Source organism: Salvia miltiorrhiza, chromosome 4 (assembly GCF_028751815.1).
Source record: "Salvia miltiorrhiza cultivar Shanhuang (shh) chromosome 4, IMPLAD_Smil_shh, whole genome shotgun sequence".
NCBI classification, from domain to species: Eukaryota; Viridiplantae; Streptophyta; class Magnoliopsida; order Lamiales; family Lamiaceae; genus Salvia; species Salvia miltiorrhiza.
In genome coordinates this window covers 26,724,637-26,749,840 of record NC_080390.1, presented here as the reverse complement: position 1 = coordinate 26,749,840, position 25,204 = coordinate 26,724,637, and the positions used below count along the sequence as shown (strand labels likewise).

General features: G+C 37.1%; 2 long non-coding RNA genes across 2 annotated transcripts; both read left to right on the top strand.

Annotated features, from left to right (window-relative positions):
* The first annotated feature begins 2,512 nt into the window (after nucleotides 1–2,512).
* Nucleotides 2,513–5,403, top strand: LOC131020036 (uncharacterized). The gene is made up of 2 exons (XR_009100593.1): nucleotides 2,513–3,006; nucleotides 5,202–5,403. It is a non-coding gene; the product is annotated as an uncharacterized LOC131020036 (long non-coding RNA).
* Nucleotides 5,404–11,857: 6,454 nt separating this feature from the next.
* Nucleotides 11,858–14,568, top strand: LOC131020035 (uncharacterized). Its single transcript, XR_009100592.1, has 3 exons — nucleotides 11,858–12,164; nucleotides 13,685–13,764; nucleotides 14,367–14,568. It is a non-coding gene; the product is annotated as an uncharacterized LOC131020035 (long non-coding RNA).
* Nucleotides 14,569–25,204: the final 10,636 nt, after the last annotated feature.

Sequence of the window (25,204 nt, the reverse complement as noted above, 5' to 3'; positions counted from 1 at the left end):
GTTTTTGATTTAGTTTTCTGATTTGGGGAAATCGTGCCCTAATTTGAGCTGAACTTGGGGCTTTTTAAAAATTTTCTTGTTTTGGGGATTTTCGATGTTTACAAGCGATGTATTTCGTTTCAAGAAAGGAAATGTAAAAAAATTTCTGCATAAGCTTTGCTTTGATTGAATACTAAGTATATTGGATCACAGATTGAAGAAATTGATGAAAATCGCGTAATTTTGTACAAATGTTCTTGAATTCACAACCAAGTTTATGAATTCACAACTGAATTATCGGCGTTGGTTGTGAATTCACAATTGAAATAGTGTTGATTGTGAATTCAAGTTTTATTGGTTGTGAATTCACAACTTAAAAAAATATTGGTTGTGAATTCAAATTTTATCGGTTGTGAATTCACAACTTGAAATAGCGTGGGTTGTGAATTCACGCGAATTCACAACTAACACTATTTATAGTTGTGAATTCAAACTTTAAAACTTGAATTCACAACCAATACTTGTTATTTAGTTGTGAATTCACTGGTTGTGAATTCGTGGGTATTTGTAAAATTTTTATATGCAAGGGTAAAATGGTAAATGTGGATATTTTATTAAGTTTTTATATTAGTGGGTAAAATTTATTTTTACTATATAAAAGTGGCTATTTTCAAAATCCACTCTTTAGTTAATTTATTAGTTAGTTGATGCTATATAGCTTATTATAACTAATAGCTCCTGACTTTATATTTAACACACATAACTACTACAAATTTTACTGGAAATGTTTTAAGTACTTCATAATATAGAAAAAAAAATATACGTAACACATAATCTTAGTCTTCTTCTAAGTCTTCTAAGTCAGCTATTTATCAGTGTGGTTCCTGAATTATATATTTTTTCTTGCATTCATGAAACCAAAAATTTGTTAGTTACTGTGTTTTAGAAAATCTTCCAGACTTGTTTTTTAATGAGTATATATTTTTTAAATTTCAATAAAGATATTCATAAAATAAATAAAGACATTGCTGTTGTCATAGGTTTAAAAAAATCGTCTTTTGTAAAATATAAATAAAATACTTAAAGTTTAATTGGCTTATTATTTAAATTTAATTTTCCTCTTTTAACAATCTTAGATTCATTTATTTGTTTAAAAGCCCACTAAAATAGATTTTTTTAGCCCAATAACTGAGCATGTTATTAATAACTTAGGAGGGGGCTAAAATAAAAAATACTTTTTAAAATATAAAATATTAACAATTTCCAACCCTTAGATAGTCAAGATCTAAGGACAATTATAAACAAAATTATGGATTAATTATATTTAATAAAGTATAGTTTATTTTCTAAAATTACAAAATTTAAAAATACAAAACTAATACAATCACTATAAAATTATAAACAAAACTTTTAACAAAATTAATTGAAGAAATAAAATATAAACATAAGAAATTGGTGGTGTTTTTTAGATGAGAATTTTACAAGAGTTAAGAAAAGAGCTTCGCGTTTTTATTTGAAGACTTTAGGCGTTTCGCTCCCTTATTAAATTTTGGCATTTTATTTGTAGTTTAATTTTTTTAATGCATTATTTTTTAAAAAAATAATTGAACCCAAAAATCAAAACCTCAATAACTTAATTCTCTTGCTTCATGCCAATCATAACAGAGAGAGAAATCAAGAATTCAATATCGGGAGGAAGGAGAACAAACTCATTACAGCAATGAACCGGTCTTTGAACCATATGTCAAAATACTTGTGAGAAGCACCAACAAAACTTAACAATTATATGGATAAAAATGTTATAATGAAAATCCCAAAAATTGCATTGCCTTTATCTCTCTCAAGATTGCAATAAAGATAAGTACGACCAAATATGTTCTCAACCTTAAGTAGAGGCAGCTGCTACCTTCTTCCCTAGTGCAGCCCCGAGACCTAAAATCGATAAGCACAAATCTCATGCAATGAAAATCAAAACAAAAATAAATAAATAAATAAATGTAAAGGACTAAACTTTCTCTATAGTTGGATTTGAATCTGCTGGCACATGGCGGAGATACCTCATGCATACGGTTCTTGTGGTCTTTCTACATATGGCTTTGACACTCCAATTACTGGAGGTCCATTTAAATCATATCAATGAATTGTCAAAAAGAATAAATGCATTCATCGTTTATAAATACAAACCAATAATAGGTCGCAAATATTAGTTTAGATAATTTGGGCATATCATTGCAGCGAATAATCAGTCCAACAATATAGAGTAATTCCTAATCAACAATATACAGCTTAAACTCATGTTAGGTCCGGGGGTCTCGAATAGGTGTATGGGGGGGGGAATACACCTATAGGCTATTTTTACACCAATCTACCGACCTCAATCAGAGGGATCTCAGTCAGAGATTAGAACGAAACTTTGCATGCAAACAAGACACCTGTTTTACCGAAATTAGTTTTGACCAACAGGGTTGACGACTGATACTGAAGGCTCTTCAGTTGTAATACCCCGCTCATTTCGATTAAGTTTAGAATTTATTTCAAGCTTAGATTAGGATGATTATGCTGGAGAAATAAAAACGATTTATTTTAATTCCAACAAACGATTTGCAAAATCCTTTTTGTAAATGTTAGTCATTTAAATTCTTATGCATTTCATATTTATTTAAATTGAACATTAAACATTTAGCATCTACACGAGCTATTTATTTAAGCAAACACTGAACGATTATTACAGTTTTCATAGTACAACCCGAAAGACTTTTTATTTTATTTTATTTTATTTTATTCCAACCTACTTCTCTCCCTCACCTAACACACATCCACCTACTCCCTCTCTCACCCACCTACCCTCAAAGCTCATCCGTCATAGTTATACTTAGCAAATTTGTTATTCATCACTTCACACCAATCACCCAATACACTTTCATTTTTTTTTAAAGAGAGAGTTGAAGCTTCATAACTTCATCAGCCAACCAGTCAAACATGAGCACATAGAGTTCAAGTTCAGAGCACCACAATCACCGATTCAAGGTTTTACCCCACTAATTTTTTTTACAGATTTTTATTCCAGCTATAAGCATACAATTTCAGATATATTAGCTTTCATCTTTCATATGTTCGTGTGTGTGTATACATACATATATATATATATATATATATATATATATATATAAGCTTATGTATATTTTACTAAATCAGCCCATGTTAAAGAAAAACATACATGAATTTTTGGAATAACTTTTCACAAGTTTTACATTTACATAAATGCTTTTAAGAAAAAAACTGTACTAGTAAATAGAAGAGAAGAAGAAGAAGAATGCTATATGTTTGTTGGGTGTGTAAGCCGGGTCTGGAGAGGGTCGACGGACGGCGGTGGTGGCTGATTTAGGCAGGGGAAGAGGGCGGCGGCCGTGGCACCGCTGCGGTTGCCGGAGAGTGCAGACGGTGAGTTGAGCAGGGGCTCGGCGAGCCTGAATCCGAGAGGGAGATAGAGGCGGTGAGAGATGAGGGAGTACAGGCACATCGGCGGTGAGGAGTCGTTGGTGCCGGAGGTGGAAAGAAAGGTAGATCGAGGGAGATGGGAAAGGAGATGGTTCCCGGTGACCGTTTCGATTTGTGGGTGTGTGAGTCTTGACCATGGTTGTGAGTTAGAGAGAGATCTGTGAACAGGGGCTGGATTGGCAACGGTGGTGGTGGTGGCTGTCGCCGGAAATTTAGAGGGAGAAAGAGAGAGACATGGGAGGGGTTGAGAAGTAAGAGGGCGACGGCGGTTGGGCGGCGGAGGCGGCGACGCTGCCGCCGCCGGAGAAGAAGAGAGGGGGAAGAGGGTGCCTGCTGCGGCGCTGAGTGTTTTGTGTGTGTGTTCATGTGTTTTGTGTGTGTGGGTAATTTTGTTAAAAGAGAAGAAAGGTTTGGGCTTTGCCTAATTATTTTGAGCTAAAGATGGGCTGCAAATTTATTTTAGATGGGCCTCTTTGTTTTATTTAAAACTTGGATGCAAATGTTGGGCTGTGATGAGGAGTTGGGCCGATTTTCATTTAATTGACTGATGGGCATTTCTTTAATTATTCAGTGGGTCTCTTTTATTTTAAAGATGGGCAGCAGTATTTTATTAAGGTGTTGGGCCATTGTATTTTTTTTATAAAAGATCTTGGACTGTTTTATTTTATTTATAGGGACTGCATCATTTTATTTAATTAGACTATCATATTAGTTTGATTAATTATTTTAAAGATAATTTACGTAATGATATTATATTATTATTATGTGCATATTTTAAGTGAATTACTTATTATATGCTAAGCACGACATGAAATTGCATTTTTACTTGCAATAAAAGTATTTAATTGGTTTTAATTATAATTCCAATTTTTAAGAAAATCGAGTAAGAATATTGTTGGTGTCCTTAACTCAAGAATTTAGTTTTTAATTATTTATTTACTAAATTTTGGAAACCCGGCGTGATGAATCAAGTATGTTTAGTACATCCACTAAGACTTTAAGTTAGCTTCACGAGATCTATTAAGAATAGAATTTCTTGTAGGCTTTATGAACCAAGGGGATTAGCGCTGCTTTCCCAAGACGAGTTTCTGTGATTATGATCTTCAGGCTTTGCCTATCCAGGTGGGCATTACTTTTACTATACGTATATAGAGATCCCCTACGTATCGTAGGCCTCTTATACGAATGAATGCATGAGATGATCTAACTGTTAATTTCAGTTTCATATATATATCAAATGAGTTTAAATGATACATTCAAGCAAGTTATTTCATGACAAAATCTTTGAGTTAAAGTTATTTCAAGTATTGTCTTGCCATAAAATGTTTCAATTTTAGTATGATATCTATCTGCTTTGGCTTTGCCAATGATGCAATCGAATTCGGATCCTGAGCAGTTGATAGCTATCTTGCCAGGGCTAGTGTACACCAGTGACCGTGAATCATCTAGCGGGTTGGCCGGTCCAGTGACCGTGAGAGGTGGCCACCTCTCCGGCACACAGTTCCAGATATGATAGATTACAAGAGAACTTAGACTGCAGTCGAACTTTAAGAATCACAAATGAACTTAGTAAGCTTGGGCCTTTTTAGCGAAAAACTCCCTTGCTGTACTGTTTATGATGGCATGACAATTTACAGATTTGAAGCATGTATTTTTTATACTTAGGCATACGTGCCCACTGAGTATTTTTATACTCAGCCCTGCATGTATTTCTAAATGTGCAGGTTGAGCAGCTGATGGAATGGAATGATGTTGAGCGGGTGTTCCTTTGATCATTTCAAGAAATGTAACCTTGAGTATACATCTTCATATGTATATCTCACACGTTTTCCGCTGCAAAACACTTTGATTAGGATAGCTCTATGTTATGACGTTGTGATACGTGTTATTGGGTAACCCACCTTAATCAGTTCTCATTTATGTGTATGTTTTATAAGTATCCAAATAATCATATATGATCTTAGCATTTTATCTATGAGTGACATTTCCATATACTTTAATGTTAAGTAATTGTCCATTTCCATTTCTTATTGTTCACCCCAAGTCATAACCCCGGTTAACCCGTCATTGGGATAGTGGGCTGTGACAGAGTGGTATCAGAGCGGTTCGTTCGCTCTGGCCCTAGAAACCTTATTCTAAAGAGTCGAGTCTAGTTTGATTCTTTATACTTACATGGGTTCATATGGCACCGCTCAACACTCCATTGCATCGTGCTCAATCAAGGAAAGAAGGTAACTGCAGTTTCAACGTTTTAAAGATGTTAATGTTCTAAAATGCTTCATGAATATGTTTATGTGAAGAGCATGTTATGATGAAATGTTGAATGTTTTGCCTTTCATGGCATATTTTCGCAGTCTATGATGTTATGATCAGATGAATGATAGAAAAATGACATATGTTTTCCCAGAGAACATAGATTGCTATAAGATGCATGATCACAATTTCAAAAGAACATAGACTACTAGATTAGTAGGATATCTCTACAATCTAGATTCTTAAGGTGATGATTTAGAATAATGAAAGAGAACTTAGAACGTCTCAGCTCCCTTAAGAAAATGATGGTTCTTTTGAACTACAAAGAGGAATGAAAAGATATGTACGAGGTAAAGGAAAAGCACAGAATGACGAATTCAAGCTAAACGTTGCATCAAAGGTTGAACCATAGTCTCTACGTTCGAATATTCAAGTGCGACGGAATATCAAATTGACTTTTGCTACAGGATAGATTTTATGAATAGTGTGTTTTGCCTGTGTACGTATGTCTGTGTGTATATGTCTTAAGAGAGGTTTGGGGTTTGAGATTAATAGGATAGGGAACCTTAAGATAAGTTTAGTTGTCATAATGAACTTATGTTTTGTTATGTATAGTATGTTCATGGCCCTTCAAGTTCGGGACGATGTTTCCCGTGTGATTGGGAGGTGATGATGTTGGACCTGGCCAGTTCACATGATCCAAATCTCAGTAGACGTCTTTTGGGTTGAAAACCCATGTGTTTCAACTTTCGGTTGAAAAGCCAGAAAGGTTCATACTCGAGGTCATTTTGTTCGACCTAGTAGTTAATCATTTCATACCCTCTGGTCATTCTTTTGATTCTCTTGAACAATTTCTACAACACCTTGTTTTGTTGTTGTGTTGAGTTTGAGCCTTGCAACTCGTGAGTTGTCATAATAGATCCCCTTGTTTGATAAGACCAAGAAGTGTTAGTCTACCGATGTAGTATACTACCCAAACTATGGCTTCATATAATTGTATCTCATTGTGATTAGTTGAGATTAGTCTTTGTCCTATTAGTGATATTTACCACTCATTATGATAGAAATTCAGAGTTTAAGTTAAGACCGTAATATAGTGTTCGAGTACGAGAACTTAAGTTAATTGGTCTATGATAGTTTTAAGATAGATTCATAGGAAAGTGTTGTGTATGTGTAGGTAACAAGAAATGGGTTGATGACCATTTTGGTCTTTGGAAAATAGAATACCTCGTAGATGAGCCCTTGGAATGAGGTAGGAGCAATGAACCGCCGCAAAAGAACGAGGGAACTTATTCTCAAGTAAATTTCGTGTATATAAATTGGAATTGGGAATCCTATTGATATGAGGAGAGACCCGAATCTATTCTAGATCGGAAAATTTAAGTACTAAGGAATAAGTCGATACCCTTAGTAATAGTTCTTTGGAAGCACCATGATCAAGAAAAAGGGACGTGGGAACTCGATTCTAGCATGAAGGAGAAGTACCCAGAATTAATTTCTGTGGTACAAATTTCGTGATGAAATTTCTTTTAAGGGGGATAGTATGTCATACCCCGACTTTTAATCCCTGATTAAGGGCTTAATTATTAATAATTAGGGTTCGACATCCATTAGTAATAAAAACTGGTTTGATTTATCTGATGTGATTTAATCGTTATATATGTGTTTTAATGTGCTTAGTTAAAGGAAATTTTTATAAATGTGGTGCATAAGTTATAATTGGTGAGTTAAGTGTATTTATATGAGCCACATGAATTTTAAATTATGCATGAAGTCATGAATTTTATCTAAATTTGATAGTACATGTAACACCCCGTACTTTTCCCTATGTTGTGAGATAGTGTCTTAACACTATTGAGAGTACTGATATGTCAGAGAGATTGACTGTCATATTAAGAAAATAGGAATAATGAGTTGGAAATAGAGTCGAGAAAGAAAGAGTGAAAAACCTTGAAAAAAAAAAAAAAAAAAAAAGTCGGTCGGAGAGACGTCTAGTTTGTCTGTGTTTACCGACTGCTTTGACGTAATATTATGTGAAATTACGTGACTGATTGATTATGTGAGTTTTGTTACGTATGTCATTGTGAGCAAGTTATTATGATTTTTATTCGATGACTTTAGCACTTGGAATTTTAATTAAGTTTTCAAAGCAAGTGCAGTTTATTTTTACCGAGAAATCAAAGAATGCCGGTTTATGAAAATTTTTCCAAACAAAATATTTTCAAATTATTTTTCCTATGATGAGGAATATTATAATTGAGTGAGTGCACTAATATTAGTGCTATATTTATTTTAAATATTGGTCACAAGAGTTTTGTGTTATAGCATTGCATTAATTAGTAATTAGTCTTTTATAATTTTATTAATGTAGCTTAACACATGATTTATTCTAGACTACACAACCTTACACACACATGATTATTTTAATCTAATAAGCATGTGATTAATTTCCTTAGCATTACTTGAGGTGGACGTGTGGTATGAAGATGAAGGGAAGGGATTAATGTGTAGGTTTAGGGGGGAACAAGTATTAAATGGTGAATAGTATTTGGTCTCCAATCATCCTTCCTAAGCAAGATAAATTCACTTCATTTCCCTTATTTTCTTCACCATTCGGCCACTCTCAATTTCTCTCCCTCTCTTCCGATTTTGCTCCAAAATATCACCATAGATGAATCACCAAAGCTTCCAAGTTCACATCAAGATCAAATCCTCCACCAAATCAACATAAACACCTTTCAATTCTTGAAGATTTCAAGAGGATCGTGGGGTTTGGTTTGAAGAGTGAGAAAGGAAAACTTTGATCTTTGTTTAATCTTGGGTAAAAGATTCTTATTTTTATAGATCTAGATTGTATGATGTTATATGTGAGTATATGATCATGATTGAGCAAGAAAATCACCCAACTTATTTCTATGAAATTTTCGAAAATTAGAGGCTTGAAACCCTACGAAATTTTGTTGTTTGTTTTCTTGAATTGGCTTGAGTTATATGATGATTGATGATTATTGAGTTAATATATATGAATATCTTGATGATTAGCCATGAGATATAGATTTTTCTATTGGGTTAGTTACCTAAAATTGGGATGTTGAGATCCTATGGATCAATTGATGTATTGATGATGGATTTGAGTTTATGAGATGATCTAGATGATTAATGATGGATGAGATTGAAGCTTGAGGTTGAGAAATGAAAAATGAAAATTGTTAGTTTGAGGAAGAAGATGACATACATGTGTATCTATATGTGATCTTGTTTTATGATGTTGATTTGTGCTAATTGGTAACCTAGGATGTTAGATCTATGATTTGATCAATAGGTTATACATGATTAGCGATATTTTCAAAAGAGTTTAGTTTAATAAAAATTAGGACTTTTTGCCTATGTGTCATTTAAGTGATTTTGGCTTAAGATATATGTATTTGAGCATGATATTAATGTATAATTATGTTTGAGTAAGTCTTTTGTTGGCTAAGAAATTTTTTGACTTAGTTTAGTTTGTATGAGTTTTTGAGTTTTCATATTTTGAGAAGTCGATGATTGATAAAACGAGGTCTAATTGCTTTATGACCATTATGTGAAAGTTTGTCATGTTTTATTAAAAGTTTTATGATGATACATGAAGTTTCATTAGAGTTTAGTACATGATAAAACGGAATCTATATGTATATAATGATTTATATGATGAATGAGATCGTGTTTGAGTATTTGAGTAATTTTGAGCATGAAAATGAGAAGAGAATTTTAATGATGCGTTCATTGAAACGTTTTACTAGAGATTTGAGGTTATGATGTAAGAAGAGAGTCAAGATTTGAGTATGATGAGCATTATAATGTGCTTGAATGTTTGTGAGTGTTATATGTGTTTAAAATGAGCTTTGATGAGTTTCCTTGAAGGAATGTTGAGTTGAGTATTTTAAGAGTTTGAGATGAGATTTTGGTGAATTTCGTAGGCCTACTGACCTACTGTGATCGATGGTTTTTCAATGTCAAAAAGCTTTGAAACTTTTATACCAAGTCTCTACATGAGTCTTGAGAACATCGGTAAAATTTCAAGTCATTTGGACTTCGTTTACTATTTTTATAAAATACAAAACCGAAACTGCACATTACTACCGAGAGTTTCAGAGAGCAGGGGAAAGAGTCATTCATTTCAGTAGCTTCCTGTGTGATCTAGCTTTCCAAAATTTTATGGTATTAACCTTATTGTGTTAGCTAGATATCCACAAAAATTGAGTCCAGTTTGACAACATTTACTATTTTGTTTCAAAAATCCAAGTTTACGATTGCTCAAAACTGCCGAATATGGTAGACTGTAGTAAAACAGTCATATCTCCTACAATACTTGGAGTTTTTTTTTACTCTATTTTTTTTTATATATGAAAATAGACTCGAAGATCTTTCTTTTGGTATGAGTCTCGAGTCCAGGAGGTGTCGGAGTAAGAACAAGTTAGATTTTGAAGTTGAGTCAGTGTAAAAACAGAGCATGTTTTGATAATGTTTGATTGTGTTATCTATGTGTTGAATGAGATTAGAAGAGCCTTATATGATAGATAAATCGAGACTTAGTACCATGATTTTCTTGAAACCTATCCTTGAACTTAAGGATTTGAGATGAGTGGAGAGTTCATATAGAGTTGAGTAAAGAGATAGAATATGAGATAGAGCATGAGTTAAGGCTTTATGAGTATGGATTTTTTTTTAAAGGATTAAAATGTTTTAAATCAATTCCTTTATAATGGAGTTTAAAATGCTTATTTAAGTCATTTATAAATGAATAATGAGAAATGCGTAAAGGAGTTCGTAAATGAATCGCGGCATGGGATTTTCATTTCCCCTAGTAAACTAGGGAGATATTATGAAGGAACAAGAAATGAACGAGACTCTCACCACCGAGTCACTACAACAATTGGAGAAGGAAAAAGTTCACGCACAAACAAGATATGTACACCACCTCAAGATGGAGGTAAAGAAAAAGGAAATGGAAGGAAAGCACTAGAACTAAACTTAAGGTATAAACCAACCCCAAGGTTAGTATGCTTAAGCTAAGGGAGTGAATGATTTGGCTAAAGTGCCAGAAGCTACAGCAAGAATAAAGTTGGAACGCCACTACAATGGAAACTTAGAAACCCCCATTAAATAATCAATTGGAAATGAAAAAAATGAGTTTACATGGCAGAAGGAGTGCCATTAATCTTTAAGTGAAAGTTACCAAGATAATGAGAAAAGTTTGATGTTAGAATTCCCTAGTCAAATCTGAGAAGGTGACTTAGGACGAAAGAAACAATTAAGGTAGTTCACCACTTTACTAAGATGAAGTGGGTGAAAGAATGTTGTGAGGTCCTGAACTGGTCCAACAGATGATTGAGAAAGTAGACCACATCAAGCAAAGAATCAAAGAAACTCAAAATAGACAAAAGTCTTACGCCGATAAACACCGATCGGAATTAGAATTTAATGTTGGGGATCGAGTTTTCCTCAAAGTCTCTCCCTCAAAGGGAGTTATACGTTTCGGAAAGAGGGGCAAGTTACGACCCCGTTATATAGGACCTTTTGAGATCCTAGATAAGTTAGGCCTTTGTAGCCTATAAGTTGGCTCTGCCACCAAGCATTGTGGATGTATACAATACGTATAGCATCTCGCAATTAAGAAAGCATGTGATTAAGCAAGATAAAGTAGTCATAGCCAGTACCTAAGTTGTGAAGAGAAATCAGTCCAGATACTTGATCGCAAGATTCAAGTTTTACGAGGCAATAATATTGTTCTCGTCATGTAGTGGAACCATCACAGGATGGAAAAGGTCATAAAAGAGAAGGATGAAATAAAAGACTAGTATCCTCAGCTAGATTATCAAGGTATGCAATTTCGAGGACGAAATTTTTGTAAGGCGGGAGGAATGTAATACCCCGCTCATTTCGATTAAGTTTAGAATTTATTTCAAGCTTAGATTAGGATGATTATGCTGGAGAAATAAAAACGATTTATTTTAATTCCAACAAACGATTTGCAAAATCCTTTTTGTAAATGTTAGTCATTTAAATTCTTATGCATTTCATATTTATTTAAATTGAACATTAAACATTTAGCATCTACACGAGCTATTTATTTAAGCAAACACTGAACGATTATTACAGTTTTCATAGTACAACCCGAAAGACTTTTTATTTTATTTTATTTTATTTTATTCCAACCTACTTCTCTCCCTCACCTAACACACATCCACCTACTCCCTCTCTCACCCACCTACCCTCAAAGCTCATCCGTCATAGTTATACTTAGCAAATTTGTTATTCATCACTTCACACCAATCACCCAATACACTTTCATTTTTTTTTAAAGAGAGAGTTGAAGCTTCATAACTTCATCAGCCAACCAGTCAAACATGAGCACATAGAGTTCAAGTTCAGAGCACCACAATCACCGATTCAAGGTTTTACCCCACTAATTTTTTTCACAGATTTTTATTCCAGCTATAAGCATACAATTTCAGATATATTAGCTTTCATCTTTCATATGTTCGTGTGTGTGTATACATATATATATATATATATATATATATATATATATATATATATATAAGCTTATGTATATTTTACTAAATCAGCCCATGTTAAAGAAAAACATACATGAATTTTTGGAATAACTTTTCACAAGTTTTACATTTACATAAATGCTTTTAAGAAAAAAACTGTACTAGTAAATAGAAGAGAAGAAGAAGAAGAATGCTATATGTTTGTTGGGTGTGTAAGCCGGGTCTGGAGAGGGTCGACGGACGGCGGTGGTGGCTGATTTAGGCAGGGGAAGAGGGCGGCGGCCGTGGCACCGCTGCGGTTGCCGGAGAGTGCAGACGGTGAGTTGAGCAGGGGCTCGGCGAGCCTGAATCCGAGAGGGAGACAGAGGCGGTGAGAGATGAGGGAGTACAGGCACATCGGCGGTGAGGAGTCGTTGGTGCCGGAGGTGGAAAGAAAGGTAGATCGAGGGAGATGGGAAAGGAGATGGTTCCCGGTGACCGTTTCGATTTGTGGGTGTGTGAGTCTTGACCATGGTTGTGAGTTAGAGAGAGATCTGTGAACAAGGGCTGGATTGGCAACGGTGGTGGTGGTGGCTGTCGCCGGAAATTTAGAGGGAGAAAGAGAGAGACATGGGAGGGGTTGAGAAGTAAGAGGGCGACGGCGGTTGGGCGGCGGAGGCGGCGACGCTGCCGCCGCCGGAGAAGAAGAGAGGGGGAAGAGGGTGCCTGCTGCGGCGCTGAGTGTTTTGTGTGTGTGTTCATGTGTTTTGTGTGTGTGGGTAATTTTGTTAAAAGATAAGAAAGGTTTGGGCTTTGCCTAATTATTTTGAGCTAAAGATGGGCTGCAAATTTATTTTAGATGGGCCTCTTTGTTTTATTTAAAACTTGGATGCAAATGTTGGGCTGTGATGAGGAGTTGGGCCGATTTTCATTTAATTGACTGATGGGCATTTCTTTAATTATTCAGTGGGTCTCTTTTATTTTAAAGATGGGCAGCAGTATTTTATTAAGGTGTTGGGCCATTGTATTTTTTTTTATAAAAGATCTTGGACTGTTTTATTTTATTTATAGGGACTGCATCATTTTATTTAATTAGACTATCATATTAGTTTGATTAATTATTTTAAAGATAATTTACGTAATGATATTATATTATTATTATGTGCATATTTTAAGTGAATTACTTATTATATGCTAAGCACGACATGAAATTGCATTTTTACTTGCAATAAAAGTATTTAATTGGTTTTAATTATAATTCCAATTTTTAAGAAAATCGAGTAAGAATATTGTTGGTGTCCTTAACTCAAGAATTTAGTTTTTAATTATTTATTTACTAAATTTTGGAAACCCGGCGTGATGAATCAAGTATGTTTAGTACATCCACTAAGACTTTAAGTTAGCTTCACGAGATCTATTAAGAATAGAATTTCTTGTAGGCTTTATGAACCAAGGGGATTAGCGCTGCTTTCCCAAGACGAGTTTATGTGATTATGATCTTCAGGCTTTGCCTATCCAGGTGGGCATTACTTTTACTATACGTATATAGAGATCCCCTACGTATCGTAGGCCTCTTATACGAATGAATGCATGAGATGATCTAACTGTTAATTTCAGTTTCATATATATATCAAATGAGTTTAAATGATACATTCAAGCAAGTTATTTCATGACAAAATCTTTGAGTTAAAGTTATTTCAAGTATTGTCTTGCCATAAAATGTTTCAATTTTAGTATGATATCTATCTGCTTTGGCTTTGCCAATGATGCAATCGAATTCGGGTCCTGAGCAGTTGATAGCTATCTTGCCAGGGCTAGTGTACACCAGTGACCGTGAGTCATCTAGCGGGTTGGCCGGTCCAGTGACCGTGAGAGGTGGCCACCTCTCCGGCACACAGTTCCAGATATGATAGATTACAAGAGAACTTAGACTGCAGTCGAACTTTAAGAATCACAAATGAACTTAGTAAGCTTGGGCCTTTTTAGCGAAAAACTCCCTTGCTGTACTGTTTATGATGGCATGACAATTTACAGATTTGAAGCATGTATTTTTTATACTTAGGCATACGTGCCCACTGAGTATTTTTATACTCAGCCCTGCATGTATTTCTAAATGTGCAGGTTGAGCAGCTGATGGAATGGAATGATGTTGAGCGGGTGTTCCTTTGATCATTTCAAGAAATGTAACCTTGAGTATACATCTTCATATGTATATCTCACACGTTTTCCGCTGCAAAACACTTTGATTAGGATAGCTCTATGTTATGACGTTGTGATACGTGTTATTGGGTAACCCACCTTAATCAGTTCTCATTTATGTGTATGTTTTATAAGTATCCAAATAATCATATATGATCTTAGCATTTTATCTATGAGTGACATTTCCATATACTTTAATGTTAAGTAATTGTCCATTTCCATTTCTTATTGTTCACCCCAAGTCATAACCCCGGTTAACCCGTCATTGGGATAGTGGGCTGTGACATCAGTAAAGAGTTATCAGTTAAGTTACTGGAACTTAACTGATCCAAGTAAGGGCTTCAGTCGTGTTTGCTAAGATAGAGATGATATCGCTCTTCCTTACTATCAGAGGATAGTTCAGTCAGATTGATATCATACGTAGCGGAAATTAAACTTAGTTTCGAATAGCCTCGGTGGAGCAGATAGTTGGATTAAGGTTTCTCTTTGCTGTTAGTCAGTATTCAGTTTTATCAATAGAAATAGCACAAGTATGAATGTAAAACTGAAAGCTGTAAATAACACAGAGACTTTTACGTGGTTCGGAAAAACCCTTTCCTACATCCACGGCTGGTTGATCAGACCAACAATCCACTCCGCAAGTGCTTGCCTGGTGCACTGCAAACCGTACCCGTGTGCTTGCCTGGTGCACACAACCGTAAACTGAAGATAACCTCTCTTCAGCACCCCACACACCTCGCGTAGGATTTCCCTGCTAAGCACACCTCGTGCTCAGACTTTTCCACTCAGAGTTCAGAGTACATTCCTGAACTCCGAATCACTCAAACACTCTTATGGGGGAGAGGTTTAAACGAGTGCCAACTATACTTACAAATAACAAGTTCTTTGAAGCAAGTTTGACCTTTGGCTTCTGGGTAAACAGATATATGCCTAGGGTCTAAGAGAATGTATGTAATCAGCAGTGACTGATTTTGGCTTTGGAATTCTCTTCTTCGATTCAAGCTTTGGGCGGTTAAGCTTTAGGCTGAGTAGCTATTTCGGCAGAGCTTCAGCTTATGTTGTTGAATCGGTGAAGATTGAAGTGATCCTCGAGCGCTATTTGTAGGAGAACTCTTGAATAGATCCGTTGGCGTAAATCGTCCTCAAGATTTCTTCCGTTGGAGAGCAATTCGAATTTGGGCTGAGGCTTCAATCTTCGAGGTTCCTTGTCTGTGTGGAAACGGCTCTCTTTGATGGACAGGAGATGTGACATCTCTGAAAAGTAACCACCAGATTGGAATGACCTCTGCAGAGATAAGATATTGAGATCTCTGCATTTAATGCGGCTGTACTTGTGCGTACGTGGATTCCTCTGAACGTTAGAAGATCAGTCCTAGGAGGAATGTTCAACTGATACTTGACTTTAGTATCAGTCCATTGCGCGCATTAAATAATCGGTCTTCAACTGATTCTTCAACTGATACTTCAGTTGGTAACTCCAGTCTTCAGTCTTCGACACCGCAACTAAACTAGAAACGAACTCTAACACTTGAGTTCAAAACGATTCTAGTCTATTACAAATAAGTCCTATGATTTTTGGTATCATCAAAACAAGGGTTAGGATATTCCACAAGGTTCCCAACAACTCAATACTTTCATATCCACTACAGTGAATTCCTATAACTAATAAGCTGAAAACCACTCAATATAAATTAAAACTTCGGGGGAAAAAAGAGGATCAACAATCTTTGTTCATAACTACTTGAATGAAATTCAACATACCTTGGGGTTCATTAGATGAATAGTTAGCCTTCATTTACCCCTGAAACATAAAATTACTAATGAAAGTTCTATTTCTTGCGTCCAAACATCAACAATCATTTGGCGAAATATAGAAATGAATAATAAACAGAAAGACATCATGAGTCAAGATTATTTAGAAGGAAATATCTCTCCATTTTATAATCATCATACCGTCTCATCCCCACATGCAGCACCAGGGTCTCCTTCAAACCAAGTTTCTTGACATGAAAATCAATAAAATAAGTGAACCAAGGTATATCTACCTATAAGCTAATAATTATTGCATGTCAAGAAATGATGCACATAACAAATTACATCAAGCAATGCTACACCATTAATTCCATGACAGTCTTTTCAGACCTTGCATATCTATTGGTTATTGCCCTTTTATACTAACATTTGTTGTGCTCATTTAGGAAATGAAATTGAAGGTGTAAAAACACAATCACATTCATTTCATAAGAAACATATTTTACCCTTTGCTCACAAAGCATCCAAGGTATTCAGTCCTCTATCATTCACAAGAACAAATTGAAATAGAATGGGACGCCGGCAAATAGGTTCTTCTGTACTTCAACCCAAAAATTCACATAATAAATTACTATGAAGAGCATCTTTCAGATAAAAATAAATAGACGAAATTAAATACTTGATCTCTTATTTCTCAAAATCAAAAAGGAAATAATATTTTGGAATAGATTATATAATATTAACAGGTTTTATCATCCACATAATATGCACCTGGAATACAGTGATTCTTCTAGTTCATATATTATCAGTTATTAGCTAGTTATCAGGATAAGGTCCTATCAAAATAAGTTATCAGGATAAGGCTTTCCACTTGGTGCAAAATAGTAACCAACCTGCTTTGTCTCATGTCAAAATAGATATAATCATCAGTATCAAAATTGAACATGCAATTTAGCCACATTGTCAGAATGCCAATTTCCAGGAATAGACTATAGAAATTTCCTAAGGTTACCGTAAAGTGACATACCTCAGTTTTTGAATAAATTCCATAAATGCAAAACATGTTCTTTAGAGGTGGCCAGTCTCATAGTAATCAGGAGATTGGATACAAATGAATCAAGCAATCAAAATTAGCACGCATTGCAACTCTTCCTACACGTCCCATAATAATAAGGAGAACCAACCATGAAAATAGAATTTTTTAGGCACTCACCTACGGTAGCCCAGCCATGACAATTTTCATCCTTATCGGTGCAATCAACGTGATTCATCCTAACAATGATGCTTTTCAGATAAAAGAATTTGATGGCGAACCACAAATTGTCGTGGAGGATAGGACATTGAGCGTGGTGACAACTCCAATCAGGAGTTGCATTAAGCAATTTCGCCACCGCTGCAGCCTCAGCCATGGTCAAACATGTTCTCCTTTTCTAAAGATGACTGTCGCTGGTTCAATTGATTTTGGGGGTGATTTCTAAATCCCAAATTCCAGTAGCCCAAATCCCTAATTTCTTTCCTTCACTAATTTCGAACAGAAAATGCTAGTACTGGCTCACACAAAGTAAATCGCCCACAAATCTACCGGCCACAAGCGCCACACAAGCAGCTGGCGACTAAAACCACCAGGAAATTTTTCTCCCGCCATCAGCGGAGTGAAGAAGCCCCACCGCTTCCGCTCTGGCAACACTGCTCTAATAATTGAGACCGTCGCCCTCAATGTATTGAGGGAGCTTGTGTCTTGTTTTGCACAGACACACATATGAATTCAAGTACGTAGAGATCGAAGAATAGAAAAAAAGTGAGACGAAGAAATTGTCTGCACGGAAACTTGCTTTGCTCTTACCATTTTGGACGACGTTGCATTGGGGCGGCGATTGAGTCTCCATCAAAGTATGATGGACGAACGATAAATGACGGCCGAATCTTCGTGCGGCAGTGATGGAATTTGCGAGAGGAGAGGGTTGGTTGATGAAAATAGTTTAAAATAATGGGGATTAAATTCTAATTTTAATGGATCGTGGTTAATGCAGTAGTAGTTTGAAAGAACGTGGGAGGAAGAAAACATGGAGAGAGAAAAAATGGCGCTAAAATTTAACCGTTGCACTGATCTTTTATACTCCCTCCGTCCCGCTCAAGATGCTACATATTCATTTTCGGGCCGTCCGAACGAAGATGCTACATTTCTATATTTGGCAAAAATAAGGAATTTTAAACACTTAATTAACACTAATTAAGTATTTCTTTATTACCTTCTATCTCCTACTTTTTTCACTTTATTACATTCTCTTTCTTACTTTATCACTTTATTACTTTATCTCTCTTACTTTATCACTTTATTATTACACACTTAAAACATTAATCTACAACTCCTTAAATCCCGTGCCGAAAAGCAAATGTAGCGTCTTGACCGGGACGGAGGGAGTATAATATATAGATGTCACAGTCAAATAATTTGGGCACGCTAATATTTATTGGACTATAGTGGATTACAATATATATTCGGTGTAAGCCCATATACATTCTTTTCCATAGGTTTCTAAATTCTTTTAACTGCGGCCTCATCTTACAAGATTCAAGATTAATTCAATTTTGATACATTATATAATAAAAATTATCTATATTTTTTGAAAGGTAATCAATGTTTTGTTTATTAGGATGAAATGGGAGATTAAAATCGTGATGTAATGATCTACCATTCATAATGATAGATTAAATAAGGATTCAATTTAACTTTATCAATTTATCCAAGTTTGAAATTGATTGACTAGTAACAAGACTCACTTTGTGGATACTCATGTCATGTCAAATCTAACTACTAATACAATTGCTAATATGTATCGAATATCGAATATCCAATCAACGAGCACTTCCCAATTTTCTTATACAGCCGCTAGCTAGAGGTGTAAAATTGGGTTGCGGGGTATACATGTGTTAACTAGAAACCAATCTGAGCCATTCATTTTAAAAAATCTATAAACAAAATTAATTGATAATAATTAATGTTTAAGACTTAATATCTAATTAAATGTTTCCTACGTATTTTTTGTGGGATCTTTCAAATCAATTAACCGTCCCTTATTTAGTGGGATCATTTAGATCATAATTTTAGTTTTATAAATACTATTAATTGTGTAAAATTATTTTAATATTTATCTCTCTCTCTCTATTTACTATTTTTATTTTCAAAATATTAGAGAGTGCGTGCCAACTTATTTTGCATTTTATATCTCTTGGCAATTAAATTCAGGTAATTAATAAGCACTGAATTGTGAGAAAATAAGCAAATTTTTTTTTTGGCTTGGGGGAGTTGGAGAAGGGGAGTTTGAACTCGGGACTTCACTGTTCACACATAGGAGGTCACACCGCTTGATGTCTCATTGGGACAGGAAATAAGCAATTAGAACTTGCTATGTGTATCACACTGAGTTCTTGCAAAAACTTAAATCTTGGAAAATTATTTGAAATAGTGCCTTTGGAGTTTCATTTGTGCATGTGGAAATGTTTACATCCTGTAATTGGATGTTTTCAGAGGGTGAAGTTTCCAATCCAAAGGGAACTCGAGGAAAGCAGAAGAAGCTCACGAATTCCACTAGCAATGTCAGTGAAACTCACGTGTTTTATGGATCTCTGCTTTTCTTATGGTTGATTACAGTTGATTCTTATGCATCAAAAAAATGTCAACCCTGACTCGAATCTTGATCCGAACCCGCATCATGACTCAAGTCGTGTAAATAACACTATTCGATTATACAAATGATACTGCATATAATTGATACTATTCAGTTTTACAAATGACAATGTCTATAATTGATACTATACAAATGGCTGATGAATCAAACATCAACACCTAACTATAAAACGATAAACGACTCGAGGAATTACGTGGTTCGATCGTTAGATCTACATCCACGGATGAGTTTTTGGTGTTTCACTATATTCTTGGAGAGTGTTTACATTTACAAGTTGAGAATTGAAAGAATGACTCCCTTTTTCTAACTTAACTTCCTTGACTAACTTGTGAGTAAATAATGAAAAAGCCCTATTTATATGCTCTTAAGTGAGCTTTGGCCCATTTCACCTCTAAGGCCCATTTATCTAAATAATCAGGCCTAAGCCCTTATTACACGAGTCTTGAGCTTGAAGCCGAGTATGAGTCTTGAGCTTGAGCCGAGTCGTTGAACTACCAAGATAATTCTCGATTGATAAGATTAGCCCTGTCAAGTCAGTGCTGCACAAAATATTTGAAACAATAATATTAATGTCAGTAATAATAATAATATAAAAGGAATATTTCAGCCATGTTAATTGCACATCATTGATGCAGAGTTTACTTCTCATCAGCTACTCCCCCCTGGTCAACAATAAATGAGTGTTTTTGACAAATTTCTTGTTGCTTTGTGACCTTTGTTATCAGCCATGATATTTTAACTCCTCACTCGCTTAAGACGGAGATGTCTTCACTTGGCAACATACTAAATTCAAAATACTTCAGCCTTGCAACCTTGTAACTTGTCAAAGATAAGAAATATCAATTTTGTAAAAACTATAAAGACAAAATATTCCAGCATTGCACATTGTCAACAATAATAAATTTTTATTTTAGTTTAGAGTCGTCGCTGGAAAGCGATTTAAAATAACGTCACCGTTGGGTGATTTAGAGACGGACTTGCCATTGGGCAATCCAAAAAACCCTCACCTTTGGGTGAGGCATAACCGGACTTATCATTGGGCAATTCATTAGGTGACCCTACTTTTAAATCAACTCTATCTAGATTAGTCATGTCAACTCTATCGTGATTCAAGTATATGAATTTTTCATATTTTTGTTCCTCTTTAGGAGAGGTGAAATCAACTCTTGCCATTGGGAATTTTTTTTTTAAACATACTTATTCATCTTTAGGGGAGGTGGAATCAACTCTTGCCATTGGACATTTCTCTAAGATTTCCTTTCAACTTTTCCTCTTTAGGGGAGGTAGAGATGAATTCTTGCCATTGGGCTTTCTTTTCAAAATTTCCTTTCTGATGAGGAGTGATATGTGCAGAGTAGGGAAACGATGCAAATCAGAGAAATCGATTCCACCAGTGGAATAAGCACGGCAAAGGAATCACCATCGCCAGAGAAGTCACCCTCGCCAGAGAAGCAACCTTCGTCAGAGAAGTCACCCTCGCCAGAGAAGCAGCCTTCATCAGAAAAGCCACCTTCGCCAGAGAAGCAACCTTCGCCAGAGGAACTACCTTCACCAGCGGAATCGCCAGAGACGCGGGAGATTTCCCGCGTGAAGGCAAAATTACTAACATGCCCCTCCACCACGCCAAGCGCATGCACCACAGATGATTTTACTATTTTGCCCTCCCTTTTGTAATCTATAAATAGGTCCCGCACTCGTGTATTAAAGGGGCCATCTCTTATTTTGAAGACAACAACTATTTTTTCTCTTGTGATAAGTTCCCCGATCGTTTACTTTGCGCTTTCCGATCATCTCGACTAGGTATAGTTTATGATTTCAACTCTATAGTTTAGGTGTTGGTTTCGTGAAACACCAACTGGCGCCGTCTGTGGGAAGGCTACTGAGTTAGGACGTGAGGTTATGGTCGCCGGCGTACGCAGATCTGAAATTCCAATCGGGTTTGCGTGCATCGGTACTATTTGCGCCGATAATTCGAGCACCCAGACGATTTTAATTAGTTTACTACGTTTGTCGGGCTAATATGTTGTTAATCTGTTACGATACATGTCTGTTTATGTATTCGATGCATGGGAAAAGGTGGTGAGAGTCTTGAACAGTGAATCGGGGGGAATCTGTGTTTATTTACCGTTCGATTGGTTCAATTGTTAACAAATGAGAGGTTTTCTTCGTAAAATGGGGGTTTTATTTATAGATCTGACGTTTGTATTAGGGGATAAGGAAATATTGCTCTGTTTTTGCTTATATTGGGCTTTTGTTGGTGATTTGTGGGTTTTGCTTCGGTAGAATGTTGGTTGGCACTCCATTTTGGTAATAATGGAACTTGTGTTGTTGATCTGTGGGTATTTTTCGTTTATGGGTGATGCTTATCAATGTTCTTCGTGTGTTCTATGGTTAATCGTCGTTTTTGTCAGTAGATTGTGAGATGATGCTCTGTTCCTGCTATTTTGGGCTTTTTGTGGCGAATCTATGGGTTTTGCACCAATAATATGTTGATCGTTACTTTGTTTCCGATTATCTTGGTTCGATGTCGTGGATTTATGGGTTTCGCACAGATAATACGCTGACTAACACTATGATCTTATTACAATTAGGCATGTGCTGTTGATTTGCGGGTGATTTTCGCTCAAGAGGAATAGTTATTGGTGTTTTCCATGTTTTCTTTGACTAATCTGGCTGATTGCCATGTTAACTCTGCTGTTTGTAGGTTTTGTGGTTATTATAGTGCATGATGGTGTTAGTCTTGGATTATGATGTCCGTTTCCTTACATATCTCTTATTTGTCTATCATTTCTAACGTATTGTGCTAACCAGCCTTCCGATGGTTGCTTTGTTTGTGTCTATCTTTGGGTCTCCTACTTTGGTTCTCCTGATGCTCTGCTTCTTTTCGCCGGATCTTAATGCGGGTTTACCGGGGAAAAACTCCGTTATACGGGTTCTGTGTTTTCAATCTATGCCCTGAGTTTATTTCCCAGTGCATAGTGTTACCTCGAGGGGAATTTTTTAACGGTCTCTGTACCGGTATCCTGGATTTCTTACTGGATCTCTTATATCGGGATTTCAATCAGTAACGGAGGATTTATTCTTTCGTCGCTAGGATTTTTTCTCACTCTGTTTATATGCAGGTACCATGGGATCCTCTGATGCTCATCGGAACTTGGAGAAGGAGTTTGATTCTGCTGCTGTTACTACCGAGGTGCCTACCTCACTGTTCACTGGTCTTCAGGGTAACCCAACTTTCACTATGCCCCCAGGTTTTCAGGCTATCTCAGCCACTCCGACAACAGGGTTGAATGTTAGCGGCCAGAGGTTTGCTTTGGTAACACCGGGCTCTGATCTGCCAAATCTGGCCCCCGCGTCTGGAGGGGGATCAGTTAACTTCGGGTTAGAAGAGCAAATGATGGCCTTGCTCAGCTATGCCAACATGCGTCAAGCACTGGGAACTCCGATGATGTCTGTCATCCCTACTATGGCTACCCCGGTTGGAGCAGCCAACCCGCAGGATACTGAGGCCCCACCTCCCGCTGCTCAGGAGGCAAACATGTTGGTAATCAACAAACAGGTTGTGATGCCTGGAGAAATGCAAGGGGACGCTGCTGACAGAGAACTAGCTAGACCAGAGGGGAGCCGTGTTAGGCTTAACAGTGTTGTCAGGAAAGAGCGGGTTGACGAGTCTGACAGTCAATCCGTCTCCCTGGTGTTTGAGGAAGAGAGACCGAAGGAGAATGCACGGTTGAAAAAGTAAGTGTCGCAGTTGAAACACCAACTTGAGAATCTGGAAGAATCGTTGAGGGAGAAATCCCGGAGGAACGACAGGGAACAGAGATCTGAGCGGTCCTACAGAGCAGAGAAGTCTCACCGCCCCGAGAAATTACGGTACACCGAAAGGGCAGAGGAAAGGGAGCTGGAATTTTCCTCGGGCAGGCCAGGGCACCGGGCTCACAAACGTCATGATCGTGATGTGCCAAGGGACAGAAGGGAGCAGGGAAGGTATAAGGAGGACAAGAGGACTAAGACTTCAAGGTTTCATCCTATCAGCAACCGTAGTCCTTTCTCTGACGATATTTTGGCAGACACTTTACCGAGAAGCTACAAGCCCATCTCGCTGGATTATGATGGCACCACCGATCCGGAGGTGCACCTCAATCGATTTGAAGGATTGGTCACACTGCATATGTACACTGAGGGCATCAAGTGTCGTATTTTCTCAACTACTCTTACCGGACCAGCTCAGTTGTGGTTTGGGATGCTTCCCCCGAATTCTATTTACTCTTTTGAAGATTTACAGACTCGCTTCCTACGACAGTTTGCGAGTTCGCGGAGGGTAGGGAAGTCAGCTCTCTCGCTGATGGACATCAAGCAGGATCAGGGTGAGACATTGCGGGAGTACACAGCGAGATTTAATCTTGCCGCTCTGGAAGTGCCAGAGGCAGAATCACAAATCAAAAATTGCGCCTATGTTCGAGGACTCAGGCCGGGAATCTTCTTTGACGAATTGCAAATCCGACCGGCAAGGGACTTCGATGATATCATGGCAAGGTTGCCAGGTTACTTACAGCTAGAGGACGCCAAGATGGCGAGAAAAGTGGAAAATGATAAACATAGGGTCAAGAAGGCCGAGGAAGCACCCGAGAGACAGAGACACCAATATAGGGCCCCGTTCAGAGGGTTGCCTCCGAGGGTACTGCCACCCCAGGGAGGAATGCCGTCCCATCAACAACGCACTGTGAATGAGGTTACGCGGTTTACTGAGTACACGCCCTTGAATAAACCACAAGATGAAATCTTCCATTTGATAAAAGACCAACCGTTCTTTCGGGCACCGGGAACCTATCGGAATGGGCCGCCACAGGAGGGGCCCAATAACAAGCTATGTGAGTATCACAATTCTTTTGGACATTACACAAAATTTTGCGGATATCTTAAGCACCAATTGGAGTTACTGGTGCGCCAGGGAAGTCTCGACCAATTCATTGACAGAGGAAATGAGGGCCAGAGGCGAAATGATCAGAGGGATCAACGGGATCAGAGGGATCAGCGAGATCAGAGGGATCAGAGAAATAACCGGGATCAGCGACAAGAGCAGGGGAACAACAGAGATCGTAGGCCCGAGGACAACCGGGATAATCGCAGAGAAGGGGCAGAGAGGCAAGCACTTCCTCCACCATACAGAAGGGAAATGCATATGATTTGCGGAGAGAACGGGATGCCCACATCAAATCGGGCTAAAAAACAAGTCGTCAGAGCAGTGAAGTCAGGATATTACCACAAGCAGGTCATGGAAATTACGAGCGCGGCGGAGGAGCCGGCAATCACTTTTGG